Raw genomic sequence first — 23,581 nt, forward strand, 5'->3', positions numbered from 1 at the left:
GTCTTCAGCTCAGGTCATGATCTCGGAGTCCAAGGATCAGTCAGCCCCCACCCCACCAGCAGGCTTCCTGCTCAGACGGCAGTCTGCTACTCCCTCTCCCTCCGCCCCTTCCGCTGTTCATGCTCTAGCTCTGTCTCACGTAGATAAATAAAATCTTAAAAAAAAAAATTCTTTTCAGGTCCATCCTCTTCACACATTCACACATAATTCCATCAGGGATGGGAAATGATGAGTAAAAGGGAAAATTAACCTTACTATACGTTTGTTATACTTGTACTTGCTCAAATAAAATGCAACCCTTAGTTATTTCCAAGCCAGTCTTAATTTTCGAAAGTATGCTAAGTTTTTTAGATTTATTTATTAGAAAAATATTTGGGAAAACAATGTGGAAAAGCTGAGCCAGCATGGGTTATTTGGAACACACACACCACACACACTCTCTGTTCTTTCTTTTAATTCTGGTCTTTGCCTTCCTGGGGCAGGAGAATAGAATCACAGCAAAAGACCTGCTCTAAATCTACAGTAGAAATTCCTTCGGTTCCTTTGTGCAGAAACCAGTCAAAACGTGAAATAATGCTGAACCTTCCCTCTCTTCCAGCTCCCATGGCTTCAACACATACCCCTCCAGTTCGGGGCGTGCGTGGGTGAGACAGCAGCGACCCGCACTCAGATGTCCTGAAGGGCGAGTGAGGCTGGGCTTTCAGAGCTCCCCAGCTCTCATGAGGGGAAGATGTCAATGATTTTAAGTTACAAGGTGTCTTCTTACTTTTCAAAAATTGACATGTTAAAAATATTTTTTAATATAGGTAACATATTTGAGGTTCGAAATTCAGAAGATACAAAGGCATTTAGTGAAAAGTCAGCTTCCTCTCCCTGACTCAAAGCTACCTCCTGGGAGGGCAGCCACGACTACAAGTTTCTTTTTCATGCAGAAGATCCCTTTAATGCATTGATCATGTCACATGCTTCCTTTCGTTACTGTCCCATCTTCAGAGCTGTGTGATCTGGACTTTCTGTAAAGAGATATAGGGAGTCAGCATGTTCATTCATTCCTTCAAGTCAATAAGTGAGAATAAGTAAGAATAAGTAAGAATAAGTAAGAATAAGTCTGGAAGAGGAGAGGACTGGCAGCTGTGGCAGCATCGTGACTTCATGGACTTTCTCCAGGTTCATTCTATAGCTGCTACAACCATGCATCTGTAATCCAAACTCATTGCTCCATATACCGAGTGCTTAGTCTGCGAGTACCAATATGCCTTATAGGCTTATCACATTTAACTCTTATACCCCAACAAGTCTTGGTGCTTTTATCATCATCCCCAGTTGGCAGATGAAACTGGCTTAAAGACAAGGTTAAGTAACTTGCCTAAGGTCACATAGCTGGTAGAGCTCAAGACCAAGAACAGAACCCAGCAAGTGGCACGATGCCTCTGTCCTGGGGCTCTGACCTAAACTCCACCAAAGGCCCAAAAGGGACCAAGAGAAGCACATGCTGACCAAGCAGGTGGTGGCCTGCTGAAAGAGAGTTCTGTGGCTCCAAGTTGTTAGATCTACAAATATCCAAACCTGTCCTTTTCTCTTGAGCAGAAGCATGTATTAGTTTCTCTCTGGTTTTTAAAATCCCTGGTGCTGTTCAAGAGAAAATGACCCTGGTTTAATGACTAGCTGTTGGCATATCAAAGCTGCAGTTGTACACATTGAAGTAGAATCTTCAAGGTAAAAGAAGTCCTGAAAGTATATAGTTGACCCTTGAACAAACACAGGTTTGAACTGCATGGGTGCCCTTAAACACGGATTTTTTATGGTTTGAAACTTTAAGTGTGTACTCTTTTATGATTTTCTTAACATTTTCTTTTCTCTAGCTTAGTTTATTATAAGAATACAGTATACACTATATAAAATATGTATTAATTGACTTTATTATCATTAAGGCTTTTGGTCAACAGTAAGCTATTAAAGTTTTGGGGGGAGTTATATGTGGATTTAGTTATATGTGGATTTTTGACCATGGGGAGGGGGTTGTCAGCACCCCAGCCCTTGTGCTGTTGAAGGATCAACTATAAGTTTTCCTTTAATTTTAGAGACAAGGAAACCAAATTTCAAGTTGACTTAAGTATTGGCTGTTGGCAGTGAAGAGACTAGGATTGGGACATCTGGGTAGCTCTGTCATTAAGCAGCTGCCTTTGGCTCAGGCCATGATCCCAGGGTCCAGAGCTTGAGCCCCCCTTCGGGCTCCTTGCTCAGCAGGGAGTCCGCTTCTCCCTCTCCTACTCCCCCTGCTTGTGTTCCCTCCCTTGCCATCTCTTTCTCTGTCAAATAAATAAATAAAATCTTAAAAAAAAAAAAAGACTAGAAATAACTCAGACCTCTCAATTAGTATAGTAGTCTGTTACCATGAGGCTTCCATTTTGCTTTAGACTGGGTTTTTAGTCCGCTCTGGTGTAAACACAGTTTCCTGAGAAAGCATTTGCCCTTGAGGTCTGAATAGATGAAACACCACAGCTCACCAGAGGAAACTCCAGCTGGTCTCCTTGAAACAGTGGGAGGACATAGGGACCCTGCCAGATCTGTCGTGGACTACTACTGTGAGGATATTTGACATGTGGTGTAATAGTCTCTAGAACAAATACACAAGCCTTGCTCTTAGTGTTTGGTGACTGACTCATGGCAGGCCAGTGTCAAGCTTGCCTTAGACTTTTAAATTCTTACCTTTTAAAACCTAGTGATTATTGGTAAACTCTTGAGGAAGTAATTAGCCTAAATAAGGAAGTGTTTCATGAAAATGGGCTTTTTAGATAGAGGATAATGTGACTGTACCATATGATGATTCTGTTTGGCTTTCCATGTATCTGGCATTTTGATTTAGTAGGTCAAAGTATTTCTATTTTTAACCCATTCCATTCCTTTTTCTGAAACATGCTGATGCTGGAGAACACTGTCTGGGGTCAGGCCTTGTCCAGTGTTCCCCAAAGTCATGGATGACTGCACCCATCCAATATTTACTGAGCCTGCAAGACTTTTTGGTGTCAAGCCACGGACTGACATGATGTATGGGCCATTTCTGTAACTCCTTCTTTTAAACATTCTTGGTCTATGAAAATTTCAAAACTGATGGGTAATATTTTCTGCCATGAACTCTCCCAAGTATATGTCAAAGCCCCCTGAGGGTAGAGGGTAAAAGTTTTCTCCCATCTAGTTTAGTGAATTATGTTCATAGCACTCTGGGTAGTCTTGGGTAAATTATTATGGAAGGAGGAACAATAATTTGACAAGAAGTCATATGACTATCTATATATTTGCCCCTGACTATATAGGTACACAGTTACTTGCAAAAGGAATGAACTATTGGATATGGGAATCTTATAAATTGCTTTCAGGTCATATTTTTAGTAAACAAGTAATTTTAAAATGAATCACTTTATAGTAAAATTGCTGATTTTGCTTTAATTGTTTATAATTAATTACTCTAAGTGGTTAGAACACAATGGAAAATGAGACCAATGTCAAAGGGTTTTGCCTCCCCATACTACCTGGGGTGTCATTCAGTCATGGCCATGGATAGCATTTTAACTCATATCTTAACACGTTATCAGACTGTGGGGCTCAGAAGGATCAGAGAGACACGATCATATAACTAGAAGTTATTGACAATACTGAGAAAAGTGTGTCTTTCATTCACTGTGGGAGAACAGTGATATTTCTAAGCTTAAATATATATATATATATATATATATATATATATATATAGCATATCCTGTTGCTTAGTAGATGCCAAGATCAGCATTTGTTTTGTTATCTTAGTTTGAAAGATCAAAAAATGTAACTGAAGATTAAGGCAGTGGTGATGTTTGGCAATTACTTAGAGGTTAGATTAGTGACAGTAATGGTATGCCTTTGAACAATTTAAATTCAGGGACTTTTGGTGTGATACATGAACTTATGAAAAATAACAGAATGTTAGAAATTCCAAATCTTAGAACATTAATCCATTTCAATATGAATTTGTTTAAAAATAGATATACATAAAAAAGTTTTTAAAAATACACATGCATATCTGCTACTTTGGTTAGAATTCTTACTATCTTTTAAATTACCTAACCACCCAGTGTTAAAATGAAAATACATCTGATGCCACAAAGGTTGCAGCTTTTAGGCAGCGTAGTTTTGTATTTGCAGGCATGTGTATACAGATCTCTGTATTACTTGCATTTATCCTTTTTTCAGATGTCTGAATTAATACTACCCAGCTGGATTTGGTTGGAGCTTAGACCCTGAAGGGCAGAACACAAATCTCTTTTATCAAGGGTACATAACATGCCTGACTCCTTAATCTTTCTCGTCAAGAGACATGACTTACGTCATTAAATGCCTGGTTGCTTTTGCTCCAGAAATACTTATAGGATCATGCAGTTTGGCAGAGGGCGGGGGGAACTGGCAGAACAGTGCTTAGTAAACAGGAGCTCCCAGTGTAGTGGCAGAGAGTAAAGAAGACTGGGTTGCCATGGGGGCTTTGCCGAATAGCTAGGGGAGCCCTTCCACAGATGGCATAGACTTCATTCTCCAAAGCATAGTAGGATTCCACATGTCGTTCTCAGTCCTAAGACATTTTCACCATAACTAATTACTTGACTATTTCTTCTAAAGCATTTAGCAACCCAAACATCACTGTCTCATGATGTATTTTATAGCTCTTGAATAAGCAATCGTTATCTGTCTTTTTCAAATCCATACTAGGTAAAAAGAACTACAGAAACAACAGAAAACCCCCGATGTTACAGATAATATAAAGCATAGAATGAATAATGGATGCGTGTTTTAAACAAGGACTTAGGCGGTGAGCCACAGGACTTGGTCCTAGACCTCACTCTTTCATTCACTACCTGTGTCACTTTGGCCACATCACTTAACCTCGGTTTTGTCTACTTTGACCTTGACATTTGATGATACTGTAAAGAACACAGCTGACCCTCAAATTTCTTAGAAAAATTAATGTAAGTAATATTTCATCAAGTCCTATTTTTTTTTTTTATTCCTGTGAGCAGTTTCTGGATTCCTGGTACTCAGATCATTAGTCTAAGAAATTGTCATTCTGGCCATTTCAAATATTAACCAGAATTCAAAAGCAAAAAGCTCTTAGCCTAAAACTGACCTCATAATGAAGACATGGCATCTATTTTGATTTGGGAAACCTAGGTTAAGATTTTGACACATGAAGACTTTATTTGGACAAATATTATTTCACTTAATTGTAAGTATGCTCCAAATGCGACTGAGAAAATTTCCAGCTCGCAAGTTTCCTCCACCCTTCTTAATTCTAACAGGGCTGCACTGCGTAAGAGGAAGTATCACCAGCCCAGAAATGTTTGTGGTTTTCAGTGTGTATTAGAGGGTTTGCCTTCCTATAATCCAGTGCATTTTATGTTCTTAAAAGAACTAAAGAGGTAATAAGAGAGACTGTCTTCCTTTTAAAAGGTTTTCTTTCATGTTACCTAGTTACTTGAAAAAAATGAAATTAACCAGTGAAAACCAGAAATTAACCAGTGAAAGTTTCACTGGTTAATTTGTCTAACTTAAGGGGACTTAGATAAAAAAGATTTTTTTAGATTTATTTATTTGAGAGAGCTTGTGCAAGCGGCGAGAAGGACAAAAGGAGAGGGAGGGAGAAGCTCAAGCAGACCCTCTGCTGAGTTCAGAGCCTAACGAGGGACTCGACCTCATGACCCTGAGATCATGACCTGAGCAAGAGTCAGACGCTCAACCCACTGAGCCACCCAGGTGTCCCATAGATCAAAAATTTAAAAATCATACTTGAAGGGGCTCCTGGGTGGCTCAGTGGGTTGAGCCTCTGCCTTCGGCTCATGATCTCGGGGTCCTGGGACAGAGCTCTGCATTGGGTTCTCTGCTCAGTGGGGAGCCTCAGAGTTCTTCCCCCCTCTCCCCCCCACCACCTATCTCTCTGCCTGCTTGTGAGCTGTCTGTCAAATAAATAAAATCTTTATAAAAAAAAATCATACTTTAAAATGTACGTTTAAAAAAATAAAAAAATATAAAATAAAATTTTCATAAAGTTTACATACTATGTTTACTAGAATGCATAAGTAGTTTTAAATGATTTTAATATTTTCAGTAAGAATTAATTTCTAGTTGCTTTTTGAAAACGACTGTAGCATGAGATTAGTTTTATTTATTGTATATACCATGGATAAGATGATTTGATTGCTTGAATCATTGTAGGTCTGCATAAACCAATATTTGAAAATGTTTCCCTATTCCTGATGCCTGACTCTGGTGCGTGATAACTTCAGGCACTTGAGAGCCAGAACAAAGGCATTTCTGTAGTGAAAGACAGCTACATCTAGTGGTTGCTGGCATTCTCCTTGGAAAATTAGGTTTATAGAAAAATCCTTCATAGCTGACTTTGCTGACATTCTGTGGTCATAGGAAGCATTGCAACTAATTTGTTGTAACTTTATTGAGGTATAATTTACATATCATAAAACTCACCTGTTTTAAGTATACAATTCAATGATTTTTAGCAAATTTGCCTAGTTGTGTAGTCATCACCATGATCCAGTTTTAGAACATTTTCACACTCAAGATTGTTAAGTTTGTTTATGCCTGTTTATAATCAACTAATTTGATTTTATTTTGTTTGCTCTGAAAACAAAAATGGTTAAGCATGTTTTGTACCTCAAAGTGCTTGGAAATTTCATAATAACTAGAAAAGAATTCTATTCTTGAAGTTTTGATTTTTATATTTCTTTAGAAAGTATCTGGGCTTTGTGAGACACACGTCAGAAAGGATAAATACCCACCATTTGCATCAACATGGATGGGACTGGAGGGGATTGTGTTAAGTGAAATAAGTCAATCAGAGAAAGATAATTATCATATGGTTTCACTTATATGTGGAACATAAGGAATAGCGTGGAGGACCACAGGGGAAGGGAGGGAAAACTGAATGGGAAGAAATCAGGGAGACAAACCATGAGTGACTCTGGACTCTGGGAAACAAACTGAGGGTTACAGAGGTGAGGAGGGTAGAGGGATGTGGTAACCAGATGATGGGTATTAAGGAGAGCATGTGTGGTGATGAGCACTGGATGTTATATGCAACTAATCATTGAATTTTGCATCAAAAACTAATGATGTAGTGTATGTGGGTAATTGAATATAATAAAAAAGATATAAAAAATTTTAAAAAGAAACGGAATAGATATAGGTACTTAGGGCAAAACCTTAACTACTGAAATTATATAAATATTTTTTATGGAGATGTTTTGCCCCTGTTTGAATAGTTGCTAATCCTGGCACTTAATTCTTGTTTTTGATGATGACAGTTTAGAATAAATTGGGAGACTATGACAGCATATTGTTGTCCTGGGTTTCATAATAAAGACTGTAGTTGTTGATGGTCCACATCAAACTCTTTATTTTATTCTATACATTCCATTCTACACTAGAAATTATGTGTGTTAAGAGCAGTAAAATGATGTAAATCTGAGACTCTCAGTACTGGCAGTTACTCCTCTCGATATAGGACAAGTGCCTAGAGAGGTACCTACATTACTTATGCCTAGCTGAGTTTGAAGAAACCTTCAAACTCACCTGGCAGGGCAGTAACTGAGACACACTGTGTGTTCACCACCAAGGATTTGTCATTGGGCTTTGTGTTTTACCAGTGGATACAAGAACCCCCCCCCCCCCACATTCCAGTTACAACACTTGATGGGCAGTCATATATATAGGAGGCCTGATTATGTATCTGTGGATTCTCTGCTTATGCACTTCTGATGTCCTCTGAAATGGTATAGAATGGACAACCTAGATCTTTGTGCACCCAGAAATCCCTCTGAGTTTCCAGGGTGGTTTCTGAGCAGAGAGAGGCATCCATCTCTAGTGGCTCTGCCCTATTCGGGAAAAGGATCGTCCAAAAGAAAAAAGGAAAACCGTGTGTGTCTGTGTGTCTGTGTGTGCGCGTGCACTCCTAATTCACATACAATTAACCTGAATTTAAAGGGTCCCCTTAAGTCATCCTTTGACGACTGCAGCCTGAGAAGCTGATGTGAAATATTTGGAACAGGAGAAAAAGCAGATGTGCCACCCTTCCCTAGCCCCCCTAGACATTTGCTAACATGCCTCAAATGACACAGCGGTCACTTCCAGTGACAGTATACTTACATCTGATTGTTAAAACATGGGACAATTATTTTTCTCATTTTCTGTTTCTAAATTGAAAATCATACCCTGCCTATTTCTCCTAGAGACTTTTAAAATGCTGCAGGCCCGCCGGTCTTTGGACATAGTACACAAATGGTTAAATAATGCATGGCACAATCAAGACTATTAAATACTATTACAATATTAAAATTACATATGAATGTTACATATCGACAAGGAATGCTTTCCAAGACATCAGAAAAGTGAAGATTACAGCACAAAACAAAAGTATGATCTCAGTTGTTTTACAAAAATTACACATACACACACTGTATGTAAATTTTAGAGATTGGTCTGGACTTGACTTATTTAAGGTTCTCTGAAAGCCCTCCACTGCATTTCAGCTAGGTTCTGTAAATATCTACCCCACACTCTCCAAGCGTCACCCCCTGGAAAAAAATGCAAGTTGGATTGGAGCAGGTGGCATCCTGAAGAGGTGGGCTTGCCTTGGGTTGGTGGAGGTGTACAGCAGTATTGCTTCTGGGACATTTTGTGTGGGCTGGGGTAGGGTGGGGAAGCTGGCCTTGGGTTCTGGAGCCAGACAGGCATTATAAGGAAGCAAACCATCTCTAGAGGAAAGCTTTCCTAATTTAGACCTGGAGGGTTCAAGGATCAGTGATCCCACAAAGCTGACCAAAACATAGAAAAAGACAAGCCACTGCAAGGGCAGCAGCAGCAACATTCACATCTCTGGGGCTGCAGGGATGGGTTATTGATCAGCAAGGAAAGGAGACACACTTCACAAATGGTGCTGGGTAGTTGGTTATTCACATGGGGAAAAACAACATCTACCTCACAGCATATCTGCAGGTCAATTCCTGGTGTACCAAGACTTGAATGTGAGAAGTGGAACTATCGGAAGGACATAGCTCCTTGACCTTGGAGTAGTGAATGTTTCCTTAAGCAAGACACAGACTAATCAGAGAAAAGTGACTTATTTGACATTAAAATTAAGAATTTTTTTTTTTTAAAGTAGGATCCACGTGGGGGTTGAACTCCTGTCTCAGAGATCAAGACCTGAGCTGAGAACAGGACTCACTGAGTTATGCAGGCACCCCAAGAATTTCTATTTTAAGGAAATCAAAAACACAAATGGGGTGCTAATTTTTGTAATATATGTACTTAAGCGTAATATCCAAAATATATAAATAACTCCTCTATTTCTAAGTAACTAACTTTACAAGATTAATCTAACATTGGCATTAAAGTGAGGAAAGTCCAGTACAGTGAAGAAAATGTATAGGCTAATCTAGTGGATAAACTATTATAAAAAGACCTAAATAAAATATTGGTAAACTAAATCAGTAATATATTAAAAAGATGATAGTTTGACCAAGTAAGGTTTATCCTAGGAACACATACTAATAGATTCCATTAACAGATTAAACAAGAAAAACATATTTCACTGGATGAAGAAAATCATCAGATAAGATCAATGCCTTTTCTTTTTAAGAAAAGGCTTAGCTCAGCATGCAAATCTTGATCTTGAAGTTCTGAGTTCAAGGTCCACATTAGGTAAAGAATACTTAAGAAAATAAATAAAAAGCTTCTGAAAAAAAAAAAATCTCTGGGCAAACCAGGAATAGAGAGGAACTCCTGAAACTTGACAAAGTACTAAGAGCAACCAGCATATAAGTAAAAAGTTAGAAGGATTATTCAGCTTTGCAGTGAAGTACCTAGCTAATGCAATAAGACAAGAAAAAAATAGTATAAGAAAAAAAACAGGAAAAAATTATTTACAGAAAAAAATGTCTATGTACAAAATTCAAGAGAATCTTCAGATAAGTTTTAGAAATGAAAGAAAATTCAGTAAGTACTTGCTAAGTACAAGGTAAATAAATTAAAATTCAATAGTATTCATACATACCTACAAAACAAGTAGAAACTGTGATAATAAAGAATCCTTTTTACAATAGCACAAATGTATATATAGTACCTAAAAATAAATACAACTAAAAGTTGTACAATTTTGCAGAAAAAATTATATATCTTAACTAAAGAGTACAAAAGAACACCTAAATAAAGAGATAAACCATGTTTATTAATGGAAAAGCTCAGTATTCTAAAAGATACCATTCTCACATTAATCTATAAATGTAATGCTATGCAGTCAACATCCTAACAGAGTGTCTTCTTCCATAGAAACTGGCAATTGAAAAATTAAATTTTCAAAGCGGTTGATGAATAATCACTTTTCCCAAAATGTCCAGGTATTAATGCATGAAGCCTGTGAATATGTTACCTTACACAGCAAAAAACTTTGCAGATGTGATTAAGTTAGGGATTTTTTTTAAGCTGGGATCTTGAGATGGAGAAATTATTGGATCATCTGGGTAGGCCCCAACACAAGCATCCTTATAAGAAGGAAGTGGGAAAGTCAGAGTGAAAAAAAGCCATGTGATCACAGAGAGAGAGATGGAAAGGCTCCAGAGAAGGAACATAGCCTGTTGACACTTTGATTTTATACTTCTGATTTCCAGAACTGTAAGAAAATCAATTTGTGTTGTTTTTCAGCCACTAAATTTGTGGTAATTTGTTATAAGAGCAACAGGAAACTGATACAGTAAAAAACAGTCCAAACAATTTTGAAGAAGATGAAGGAGGGAGAATTGTCTTTTAGGTATCAAGACTTTATATAAAACTATCAGGATTAAAACCATGTGGAACTGATACAGAGATGGACTAAGATAGCAATGAAACAGAAAAGAGCTGTAAACCATCCTTGAGTACTTGGTACATTTGGTGTACTTGGTGGTATTACAAACCAGTGAGGAAAAGAATAGACTCTTTGGTAAGTGTTGCTAGATTATGCATGAATTATATCTACATGTCCTGAAAGGATCAATACTGACAACATGTCTCCCAAAAAGGAAAACTAGAAATGATTTGAAGCATTATGACAACATTTGTATAAATTTTACACACACAAAATCACTATATAGTTAAGAGTGCATATATAAGCTGACAAAGACAACACAGGCATGGGGAGGATATGCCTGAGCATGAACACCGTGGTGACATCTGGAGAACAGTGAGCCTAGGGTGTGCCTACAATGATCTATGTCTCATACATTTTTGAAACAAATGTTTTTTTCTGAGTGTTAGGTACACAGATATGATATTTTCTATTTGAAATATTTCATAATTTAGAACTTTGTTTTTACATACTTTGTTTTTACATCAACTATAATTGAATTATTGTAGCAGAAATGGCCATCCATTTACCAAATGCCAGCCCCTTTGTTCTTAGTAATAGATGCCTCTTAGAAAGAAGACCACATTAATAGGTCTCAGAGACATGGCTGGGTGACTAAGTTCTGGGTAAGGAAATGTGTATGGAAGTATGTGTGGGACTCGATGGAAGCTCTGTAACAGAAGCCAGTTAAATAGAGAAGAACCTCCTTTTAGGCCTCCTGCTGCTCCCTGAATTGCAGACACCCTGCTGGGATCCAGACTTGGACCATGAGGTGACCTTATTGATGGGTCATATTCTGAAGATGGAGAGACAGGAACATAGTCAAGGACTTGAGACTGGCTCCTTCTATGTGCAGCCGCCATGCCGGCCCTGGGATTTTATATGAGCAAATAAGCTCTTGTGCTTAGGCCACTGTCTTGAGATTTCTGTTACCTCCAGGGAAGGAATGCAATTCCTACCTGATAGAGACATCATGTTCTTTGCTGTGGCCTAAGCAGAACATTACAGTGATTTTAGTGATTCAATTTACTTCTGATTCCATTCATTTTAATTGTATGTAAGTACTTTTTAAGTAAAGTCTATGGCCAAGGTGGGGTTTGAATTCATGGCCCCAAGATCAAGAGTCTCATGCTGACTAAGCTGGCCAGGCACTCTGTCATTAATTTGAATTTTAGTTGGTGATGTTTATTCACAAGCCTACAGATTGCAGACTCCACTCAGCACCACGCAATAATAAAGTATGCATTTCGTATTTTATCTATAATTTTTAATTGTTAGGTAAAAAATTAAGTAAAAAAATATGGAATATAATAACTTCTGTAGACAAAATATCCCCAAATAAGGTCTCCTGCTCAAAAGATTGTTAAAAACACATCTATTTTGTAGCCTCTGTTTTAAGGTAGAAAATTTGTTTTATCTTTACAGCTGGCACCATAATTCTTTTGAGAGAAAAAACTATTTCTCTTGGGAAAATACATTTATGTTCTTTGGTAGAAGCTGAATCAAGTCTCTTGATTTCAACAAGAGCCAGCTCCAGGTTTGAAAAAGGTGCAAATTACTGTGCATTACAGAAGGGAGAATTTTGCAGGTCCAGGGTTCAGTTTTGCAGGGCTTGGGGGTTAGAGGATGGGAAACATTCATGTGTGATAAAGGCTTCCCCAGGATCCCATATCTTCCTAACTCATAAACATTGCTCACCTTTATGTGTGTATGTGCGCGTGTATAACTCTATGACTCTATGGTAGTATACATTTGAGGCAAATAGAGACAGCATGAACAGTTACAGAAACAAGGGAATGCAGCTGATGTCTTGCTCACATTTTGGTTATCCTGTTATCCTCTGACAGTGGCTGTGGCTGGAAACAAACTACTCTAAAATGTAGTCAGAAGTTCCTCATCGTGGTGGTTGTCAAACCAACCTGCCTTGGTGCCAGAGACTGGGAAAGAATTGTAAACCAATCTAGGCTTTTAATATGGAAGCCAAGATCTTGAATAAATTATTTGCAAATATAATTTAACAGTACTTTTTTTTTTTTTAAGATTTTACTTATTTGACAGACAGAGATCACAAATGGGCAGAAAGGCAGGCCGAGAGAGAGAGGGGGAAGCAGGCTCCCTGCTTGAGCAGAGAGCCTGATGCAGGGCTCGATCCCAGGACCCTGGGATCATGACCTGAGTCAAAGGCATAGGCTTTAACCCACTGAGCCACCCAGGCACCCCTTAACAGTACTTTTAAAAGAGATCAGTTTATTTATTTGAGAGAGAGACAGAGAAAGAGCAAGCAAGAAAGCAGGGGGAGGGGCTGAAGGAAAAGGAGAGAGAGAATCCCAAGCAGGCTCCCTGCTGAGTGCAGAGCCATGATTGGGCTCCATCCCACACTCCTGATATCATGACCTGAGCTGAAATCAAGAGTCAGTCATTTAACTGACTGAGCTACCCAGGTACCCCTAATTTAACAGTACTTTTAAAGAATAATATAGATCAGCAAAGCATGTCAGCAATGCAAAAAAATTCAATAATAAGAAATCTAAGGATATAATTCATATATGTATTAAACGGAAAATAAATCATATTATCTCCCTTGATGCGAAAAAATTTTTCTACTTTCAGCACCCATTTCAGATTTTAGAACTGTATTAGAAGCATTAAAAATTTCCCCCTTTACATATGATTGCAAATATGTGTATGTCAAAGTACCAGTTAACATCATATTTGATGCTGAAGACAATGGATCAATAAAGGAAAACAACAGATGAAACCGACCAGGCACTCACGCTGGCTCTTCCTTTTCCCTCATAAAATCATTTATTATTTTCACTTTGTCTTCTATTTTCCCCAATCCCTGTTTATTGCTGGGATTTCCATTGCTCAGCAAACAAGATGGTGAGTAGAAGAAGCGTAGAAAACGTATACCTGGGTTCCTCCTATGTATCTTTTTCACCTGCCTCTTTTTTGTTGGGTGTATTATGGTGATTTTTACTGATTTTTCTCCCATTCATCTTCCTTCTTCTTATACTGTTTATGGTGGTTGGAACTGGGATGAATTAGAAGCATCTAGGACCCTGCTCAATCAAGAGGATAGTGGGAATCTTCTGGCTCGCAATCTCTCTCTCTCTCTCTCTCTGATGGGATTTGGATTTTTTCTCATTAAACTTTTATTGTAGGGGCACCTGGGTAGTTCAGTCATTAAGCGTCTGCCTTCAGCTCAGATCATGATCTTGGAGTCCTAGGATCGAGCTCAAGGTCTCTGGCGGGAAGCCTGCTTCTTTCTCTCCCACTCCCCCTGCTTGTGTTCCCTGTCTTGCTGCATCTCTGTCAAATAAATAAATAAATAAAACATTTGAAGAAAAAAAAAAAACCTTTTGTTTTAATAGGTCTCAAAATTCTGTGACAGATTTTTGGTCATTAAAAAGTACTGATTTTAAAAACTAATTAAAAAATACTGATTTTAAAAACTAATTACTTAAATCCGCCACACATACACACACACAAAACAAATGGTCCACAAAACATTCCTCTTTCCCTCTGAAGGTTTTACAATGGATCTATCATTAACCAGTCGCAGACTGTTAAACTTAAATGGCCAAATTGACAAAACAGTTCTGAGATGTTCCTCTACCACTGTTGAAGACTGGGGAGGCAGGTATTGGGTATAATACTCATTTAGCCTCCTGAGCTTTCTGGGCAGACTTGGTGACCTGGCCAGCTCCAGCTGCCTTCTTGTCCACTGCTTTGACACCCCCAACAGCCATCTGTCTCATGTCACCAACAGCAAAACAGTCCAGAGAAGGATAGTCAAAGAAGCTTTCAACATACATAGACTTGCCAGGAACCATACCAATGATGGAAGCATCATCAGATTTCAACAACTTGGAACCATCTTTTGGCTTTTGTTCTAGAACAACAATCAATCTTCTCTTTCAGCACAGCAGAATTACAAACAATGTGAACTGTGTGACAATCCAGCCCACGTGCCTATCCAGCACTGATCTGGCCTGGGTGGTTCAGGGTAATCACCTGAGCCAGATGCTTTGGTTGGTGGGTCGAATTTGCTGTGATGTGACCCACAATGCCACAACAATCTTTGACAGATACGTTCTGGACACCGAAGCCCGTATTGTCCCCAGAAAGAACTTCACTCAAAGTTTCATGGTGCATCTCAATAAACTTTACTTCAATTGTAACATTGACTGGAGCAAAGATAACCACCATGACAGGTTTAACAACACCAGACTCCACTCAGCCCACAGGGACAGTACTAATGCCACCAACTTTGTAGATGTCCCAGAGAGGCAGACACAGGAGCTTGTCAGTTGGATAAATTGGTGGCAGAACGCAACCCAGAACGTCAAGCACTGTGGTTCCACTGGCATTCCCATCTTTACAGGTGAATTTCCATCCCTAGAACCAAGGCATGATAGTGTTTGGTTCCAGCATGTTGTCACCATTCCAACCAGAAACTGGCATAAATGCTACTGCTGGGGTTGTAGCCAATTTTTTAATGTAAGTGCCAACTTCTTTAATGATTTCTTCATATCTTTTCTGGCTGTAGGGTGGCTCAGTGGCATCCATTTTGTTAACACTGATAATTAATTGTTTTACACCTAGTGTGTAAGCCAGAAGTCATGCTCACAAATCTGCCAGTTCTTGGAGACACCGGTTTCAAATTCACCAACACCAGTGGCAGCAATCAGGACAGCACAGAAAGCCCAAGATGTGCTTGTAATTATATTTTTCACAAAGGCTCTGCGTCTTGGGACATCATTGATGGTCACATAATACTTTGTTCATCTCATATTTCCACAGGGAGATATCAATGGTGATACCACATTCATGTTCAGCTTTAAGTTTATCCAAGACCCAGGCATACTTGAAGGAGCCCTTTCCCTTCTCAGCAGCCTTCTTCTCAAATTTTTGAATAGTTCTTTTGTCAATTCCACCACATTTATAGATCAGACAACCAGTAATGTTAGTCTTCCAGAATCATCCAATGATGACAATGTTGATATGAGTCTTTTCCTTTTGCATTTTGGTTTAGGCTTAGTGGTGGTTTTCACAACACCCATGTCCTGGTGGCAAACCCGTTGCAGAAAAGTTGATGTGAGTTTTTAAAGATTATAATGTGAATGAAACAACTCCCCCCGACTCCTGTACACATGCACCTTTTTAAAATTGCTACTGCATCATTAATCCTTCCATTTTTGTGGTCATTAATTTTTTTAAAGATTTTACTTACATATTTGAGGGACAGAGAGAGATAATGAGAAGGGAAGGGTCAGAGGGAGAAGCAGACTCCCTGCTGAGCAGGGAGCCCGATGTGGGACTTGATCTGGGGACTCCAGGATCATGACCCAAGCCAAAGGCAGTTGCTTAACTGACTGAGCCACCCAGGGGCCCCTGTGGTCATTAATTTTGAGGAGAGATGATCTTTCTTTTTTTCTTTTTTAAATCCTGCTTTGGGGGTATTTTTTTTTTTTAAGATTTTTTTTATTTATTTGACAGATAGAGATCACAAGTAGATGGAGAGGCAGACAGAGAGAGAGAGGAAGCAGGCTCCCTGCTGAGCAGAGAGCCCAATGCAGGGCTCAATCCCAGGACTCTGGGATCACAACCTGAGCCAAAGACAGAGGCTTAACCCACTGAGCCACACAGGTGCCCTGAGAGATAAACTTTCTGAACTCTCTGACCATTTTACACCCAACGTCTAGAATAGACACATAATTTAAAAAGAGAAACTGGCAACCTTCATAGGAGAGTGAAGGATCTGTAGCAGTCGTATTTAGATGAAGACCCACTTCTATTTTATCTATAAAATGGGAACCCCTGGGCCCTGCAGTATCGGGTTGACTATAAGCCTGGCTGCCAGTAAGTTCAGAAGCTCTTATCCAGGTGAGAAAATTTCAGAAACCAGGTATGTTCCTGGGGAATGCAGGATAGGAACTAGAGAGGGATCTTTTTGTCCATCTTCAGAACTTGCCACAAAATGTTGCAACAACAGGAGCCTCAGAGAAGCCACAGAGATTCAAGAAGAAATTTATGAAGTCAACACCTTCAGTGGTGGATTGAGTAGATTTAGAGCTGTCAACCCACTGGTGCCTGTGGCAGAATGCCTGGAAACATTCAGATGGCAGCTCGGCAGTAAAGAGTGTTGTCAGGAATCATATGTCAGATCTCTAAACACACACTGACAGAAGGAGGAAAGACCTCTGCATATGTGTGAAACCAGAGAGACTTGTGCCACAAGTACAGGGCAGACGGGGAGCTACTGGAAGCAGTCTGTGAAATTGGGCTCTGTTGGAACAAGTTACCAGGAAAACAGAGCACTACTGAGGAAACCGAGAGATGCCTTGATTCTGTTAAGGAAGCTAAATTCAAGAGAAGGACAGGAAAGAAACAGGATTGAGAGCCTTCTAGAACCAAGACCTGATAGCAGAGTGCTCAGATGTGGGCAGTGGAGTAGAAGCAGGCATAACCCAGGATGCTAAATTCTTGACTACAAACTTCTAGAGAGTGAGGATAGGCACATCTCATTGCTGAGCAGGAAGGCCCTTGGAGCAAGTCCAAGGCCATGATCAAGACTATGCCCCACTTCTTCTCTAGTGTGGGGCTTTACGTCATGGTTAGGGTGTGATGACCAACAGGCCTTGGTAGGAAAAGATTCAAGGGGTGCCTGGGTGGCTCAGTGGATTAAAGCCTCTGCCTTCAGCTCAGGTCATGATCTCAGAGTCCTGGGATTGAGCCCCGCATCGGGCTTTCTGGCAGGGAGACTGCTTCCCCCCACCCCCCCACCACCCCTCTCTCTACCTACTTGTTATCTCTGTCTGTCAAATAAATAAATAAAATCTTTAAAAAAAAAAAAGGGAAAACATTCAAGTTTGTGGCTTTGGGGGCTCACTGAGTATGAAATGTATATCTCTGCATTGGCTGCAAAGAGGATGGGCTTGTAGATATATATAGATCTACCTGTTTATCTATCAACGTATAAGATACTGTCCTTGTGGTAAAGTCCCTACTTTTGTCACACAGATATCAAGAAGGGCAAAGGTGTTTGAGCCAAAGATGATTTTTTTGGCACCCTAGTCCTCTCTCTTTCTGTCTTGTCTCTCTTTGCTCCTCTGCTCTTGCAAAAGAAAATCCTTGGACAGACTAGTTGAATAGTGGAGTAATTAGTGATGTCTGCAGGTGGCAGAGTGCTGGAGATGGAGTTGTATTGTTTGCCTTGTTTCAGGCTCTGGATTAGTCAGAATAAAGGCTCCCAAAGATGTTCACACCCTAACCCCTGGAATTGAGTATGTCACCTTGCGTGGGATTTTGCAGATGTGATTAAGGACTTTGAGATGAGGAGTTTATTCTGGATCATCTGGGTGGATCCAAAGTAATTGCAAGGTCTTTATAAAAGGGAGGCCTGAGGGTCAATGTCAGAGAGAGAGAGGTTCTACAGCACTGGCTTTGAAGATGGAGGAATGACCTTGAATGAAATGACCTTCAGAAGCTGGAAATGTTAAGGAAAGACATTCTCCCCTAAGAGGCTCCAGAAGGAATGCAGCCCTGCCATTTCATTTCAGACTTAGGACCTCCACCATTGAGATAATAAATCTGTGTTGTTTTCAGCCACCCAGTCTGTGGTGATTTATTCCAGTGGCCAGAGGGAACTCATATAGATTTCTACTCAGCCCCGCAAGAAGGAGTGTTCTTAATTATGGAGCCTCAGCCCAGGCCTACTGAATCTAACACTCTAAGGAAACTGTGTTTTAAAATCTCTCCAGAGGGGCGCCTGGGTGGCTCAGTGGGTAAAGCCGCTGCCTTCGGCTCAGGTCATGATCTCAGGGTCCTGGGATCGAGTCCCGCGTCGGGCTCTCTGCTCAGCGGGGAGCCTGCTTCCTCCTCTCTCTCTCTCTCTGCCTGCCTCTCCATCTACTTGTGATTTCTCTCTGTCAAATAAGTGGAATCTTTAAAAAAAAAAAAAAAAAAAAAAAAATCTCTCCAGATAATTTTGATACCCAGCCAGGGGTGACAACTGCATCTATAGAGGCTCTTTTCTTCCTTGCCTGACATGACTGGAGACTCAGGCCTCAGGGCATGTGTTTGAAGAGGGATTTATGTTGAACCAGGAACACAATCCCTTTGTGAAGCAGAGAACATAATTTCAAGATATTGTAGAGGAACAAAAATTCTTTTTCCTATACTCTCTTTGGTTCTCTGGCTGGGACCCTATAAACCGGGCTGACAAAACACAAGTCAACATAAGAAAACCAAACAGAAGTTCATTAGCATATGCACCACCCTTACACCTGGACCACTCAGAGAGGAGTAACTCAAAGGGGTGGTAAGAACCTAGGCTCATGAAGCATCTCAGCAAAGGAACACTAAAGTGTTAGAGAAGCAGCAAGACAAAGGAAAAGAACTTTGAGTCTCTGGGGGCTCCCAATTGTGGGAAGGCACATTATGGAAAACTAACGGTAAATAAAAGCTTGTTGGTAAAGATTGTTATATAGACTCCTCTGGTGCTGTCTCCAGGCTGATTAAAGTCTAACATTGTCTCTAGTGATTAATTTTGGTCCTTACCAGTAATGAGGAGATGAGGACAACTTTGTAAATGTATGTACTGCTTTTAGGCAAATTGGTGTGGCGGGGGGGTGGACAGATAGCTTTTCTTGTATCTTTGTCTTCTCAGTTGCCTTTAGCTCAAAATAATCATTTTGTGCAAGTAGCATATTTTGGGGTGGTATGTTCTGACACTCTACAATACCTAATACCTTAACTATTTCCCATAATCTAGTATGATTCATCCAGTTTTTTTTAAAAGATTTTACTTATTTGTCAGTGAGAGAGTGAGAGAGAGCACAAGCAGGGGGAACAGCAGGCAGAGAGAGAGGCAAGCTCCCCATTGAGCAAGGAGCCTCATGTGGGACTTGATCCCAGGGCCCTGAGATCATGACCCAAGTGGAAGATAGATGCTTAACTGACAGAGTCACCCAGGTGTCCCAATTCATCCATTTCTTTTGAACACTAAGAAGGCACAATAAAAATAATTAAAAATCTAAATTTTAAATCTTGGAACACTACATCAAAAACTAATAATGTTTTGTAGGTGATGAACATAACACATTAAAATTTTTTTTAAAAAATCTAAATTTTAACAATTTTAAATTCATCTTTTGTGGCATTTTAGGGTGGTGGCTTAAGATTTAATCTATTTTTAGGAGAAAAAAATGTTACTACTTGAAAGGAAAATATATAATATGTGACTAATAAGTATTAGGAAAAAAAAAAACCCAAATCCTAAGAAAATGTCTTCATTTTTCCTTCACACACTTTCTTCTGGGAACAGCACAGGTGAGAATACTCAGTGAGATGCCACCAGGATCTTAATGTCTATCAGTTATTTGCTCTTCCACAAAGGATGAACACAAATGTAATTCCAAAAAGAAATTCAAGTGTTTTCTTGATGAATTGTTAAAAAAGGTAAGTGCATTTCTTTCTATAGTTGTTGTGCCTAGATTAGTGCCCAACTAAGAAGAGAATGCCTAATGGACTATCTGATTAAAGTACAATTTCATTAAAATAATCACTAGTTTTATGCCAATTCATAGTTACCATGTAATACTACCAATTTGTTTTTAAAAAGAGCTCCAGAAGACTGTAAGACAATTACTTAAGTAAAAGCCCTACATTGCACCACAGAATGATAGAACATTGGACTTGATTAATCACAACACCTGTTGCACAAATTAATCTACCATGAAGAATTAATGGGAACCCCCTTCAAGAAGAACACCAAGGAGAGAAAAGATGAAAAACCTGATTTACAAAAACAGGCAGTGGGCAGGGCTTGACCTACGGGCTCACTTTGCCAGTCCCTATTCTAGAGCTCAGAGTGTGGTTTACATTTTTAAACAATTCAGAGAAGTCAAAGGAATAATAAGTCAGGATATGGGAAAATTCTAGGAAATTCAAATTTCCATGTCCATAAACAAAGTTTACTGGAGCTTGGTCATGCCTGTCCATCTGTGTGCTGCCCAGAGTTGCTTTTGCTGGATGACGGCAGTGTAGAGTGGTCGTGACAAAGACTGCACGGCCCGTGAATCTGGAGCATCTACTATCTGGTCTGACTATGTGAGTTAAAACTCAGCTCCCTACTTTGTAGTCATGTCACCTTGGACAAGTCTCTCTAAGCCTTAATTCCTTCTCTGTAAATATGCAGGTCAATGCTAGGGTCCAAGTGGGGAGGATTCAGTAAGAGGTAAAGGTCTCCTGGGGACTTGCACACAGAAGGATCCTTATTGGATCATTTCCACTGGTCATGTTTAAATAAAGATATCTCAGGATGCTTACAGCTAAAATCATGTGTCCTCCGATCAGACCTCTGAGATGATTTTTGGAGGCAACTTAGGAAGACTAAGAATGAAAAAGCAAGAATAAGCTATGTGAAAATGGGAAAAATAGAGTTTGGAGTAGGAAGTTTTGATCCTCAGAATTCTCATTTGTCAAATAAGATGTAAGACATAAAATACACAGAGTTGCCAAAGTAATATACTTAGAACTTACTTATACTAAAAAATTATTTGTTTTTCAATCTCAAATCTATATTTTACTAGGTACACTATATTTTTATTTGCTAAGTCTGTCAACCCTATATACAAACCTTAGTAATTTTTCAAAAAATATCTACATATGATCTTTGTTAAGAAATACATTCTAGGGGCACCTGGGTGGCTCAGTGGGTTAAGGCCTCTGCCTTTGGCTCAGGTCATGATCTCAGGGTGCTGAGATTGAGCCCCACATCGAGGCTCTTTGCTCCGCAGGGAGCCTGCTTCCTCCTCTCTCTCTGCCTGCCTCTCTGCCTACTTGTGATCTCTGTCAAATAAATAAATAAAATCTTAAAAAAAAAAAAAAAGAAATACATTCTATCAGTCTCTCATTTCCTCCCAAACCTTCTTCTTTTTTAAATTAACATGTAATGTTTTATTCACCCCAGGAGTACAGGTCTGTGAATCATCAGTCTTACATAATTCACAGCACTCACCATAGCCCATACCCTCTCCAGTGTCCATAATCCTCAACCCTCTCCTTACCCCCCCTGTTTGTTTCGTGAGATTAAGAGTCTCTTATGGTTTGTCTCCCTCCCAATGCCATCTTGTTTCGTTTTTTGTGACTCCCCACCCTACCTCTCAAATTCTCCATATCAGATATGATAATTCTTTCTCTGATTTACTCATTTCACTTAGCATAATACCCTCTAGTAATGGCAAGATTTCGTATTTTGTTTTGTTTTGTTTTTTTAATGGCTGCATCCCTAGATGTCCATCAACAGATGAATGGATAAAGAAGATGTGGTATATATATATATATATATATATATATATATATATATAAAATGGAATACTGTCCTTCCAAACAATCCTATGAAAAAATCACTCTGTGTTATGAAAGGGGACCAAGAATGTGTAATTTTAGAACCTACTAAAATTTCAAACTGACAGCTAGAGGGAGCCAAACTGATAAAGAAATAGAAATGACACCCTATATCCTGGACTGACTAGTCTTCCTGCACAGATTCAAAAGGAGCCCTATGTGAGAATTAATCATTCTTCTGAAAAGTATGCATATTTTGTTTTCTTAAACTAACATAATTAACACATTCAATGTATGTATTTATTTATTTATTTTAAAGATTTTACTTATTTACTTGACAGATCACAAGTAGGCAGAGAGAGGAGGAAGCAGGCTCCCTGCTGATCAGAGAGCCCGATGCGGAGCTCGATCCCAGGATCCTCCATCCCAGGACCCTGGGATCATGACCTGAGCCAAAAGCAGAGGCTTTAACCCACTGAGCCACCCAGGCATCCCAGCACATTCAATGTTTTTAAAAGGTAACAAACACAAATGGGTTTCAACAAAAGTATCCTTTGTGTTATACCTTTTCCATTTACCCCCAGGGGAAAGACGTGGGTGAACCAGGTAGTAGAGCACAGACTCCCATGAAATACATGAATTCCAAATTCTAAGATTGATTACGTAATGCATTTAACTTAACATTTTATATAAGAATCTAATCTGAGGGATGATTTAGTGAGTCTGAAACAGCACAGGAATTCTTCCAAATCTCTCCTCTCAGCCCAGGAGATGTCATCCTCCCCATTAGTTCTCTCATTAGAGGGGAAATCTTAGCACACATCTGTCTTGCTGTTCCTCCCCACACCTAAAAGAGGAGGGATTTTTCTATTTTCCCTTTCCTTTTTAAGGGATTCCCTTACACTCTGGTTTAAAGTAAAATTGTCCTACTTTCAAATCCATTCTTCAATCCATTGATCATCCATTGTTCAAAATTATGTGGTTGTAATAATCTCTGAGCCAGCCAGATTTGCCTTTTGAAACATAAAGAGAGAGTATTTGGAATACTTTCTCTTTCTCTTTGAAAACATGTTTTGCAAGCCTGGATCTTCAAAACTCTCAAAAACAAGACCTAGACTGCAAAAAACATGTAATATTTTCTCTTTGCCTTTCTGCCCTCAGAACAATAATCCAACCTGAGGCAAATGGTTGCTGCCAACAACGGACGAGAGGGAGGTCATACTTGGAGGCAGAAGAAGAAAAGCACACCATGTGTTTGAAAGGTAATATCCATTACAGTGATTATTCAGCACCAAAGTCAACCCAGCTTTA

General features: G+C 39.4%; 1 protein-coding gene across 1 annotated transcript in view; it reads right to left on the reverse strand.

Annotated features, from left to right (window-relative positions):
- Positions 1–353: 353 nt before the first annotated feature.
- Positions 354–23,581, reverse strand: part of LOC132020207 (sterile alpha motif domain-containing protein 1-like) — a 112,820-nt gene continuing 89,592 nt past the window's right edge. Inside the window, exon 3 of the mRNA XM_059404415.1 lies at positions 354–1,013. The gene's annotated coding sequence lies outside the window, so the exon portion shown is untranslated. The remainder of the gene's footprint in view (positions 1,014–23,581) is intronic.

This window comes from Mustela nigripes, chromosome 6, assembly GCF_022355385.1.
Source record: "Mustela nigripes isolate SB6536 chromosome 6, MUSNIG.SB6536, whole genome shotgun sequence".
Taxonomy (NCBI): domain Eukaryota; kingdom Metazoa; phylum Chordata; class Mammalia; order Carnivora; family Mustelidae; genus Mustela; species Mustela nigripes.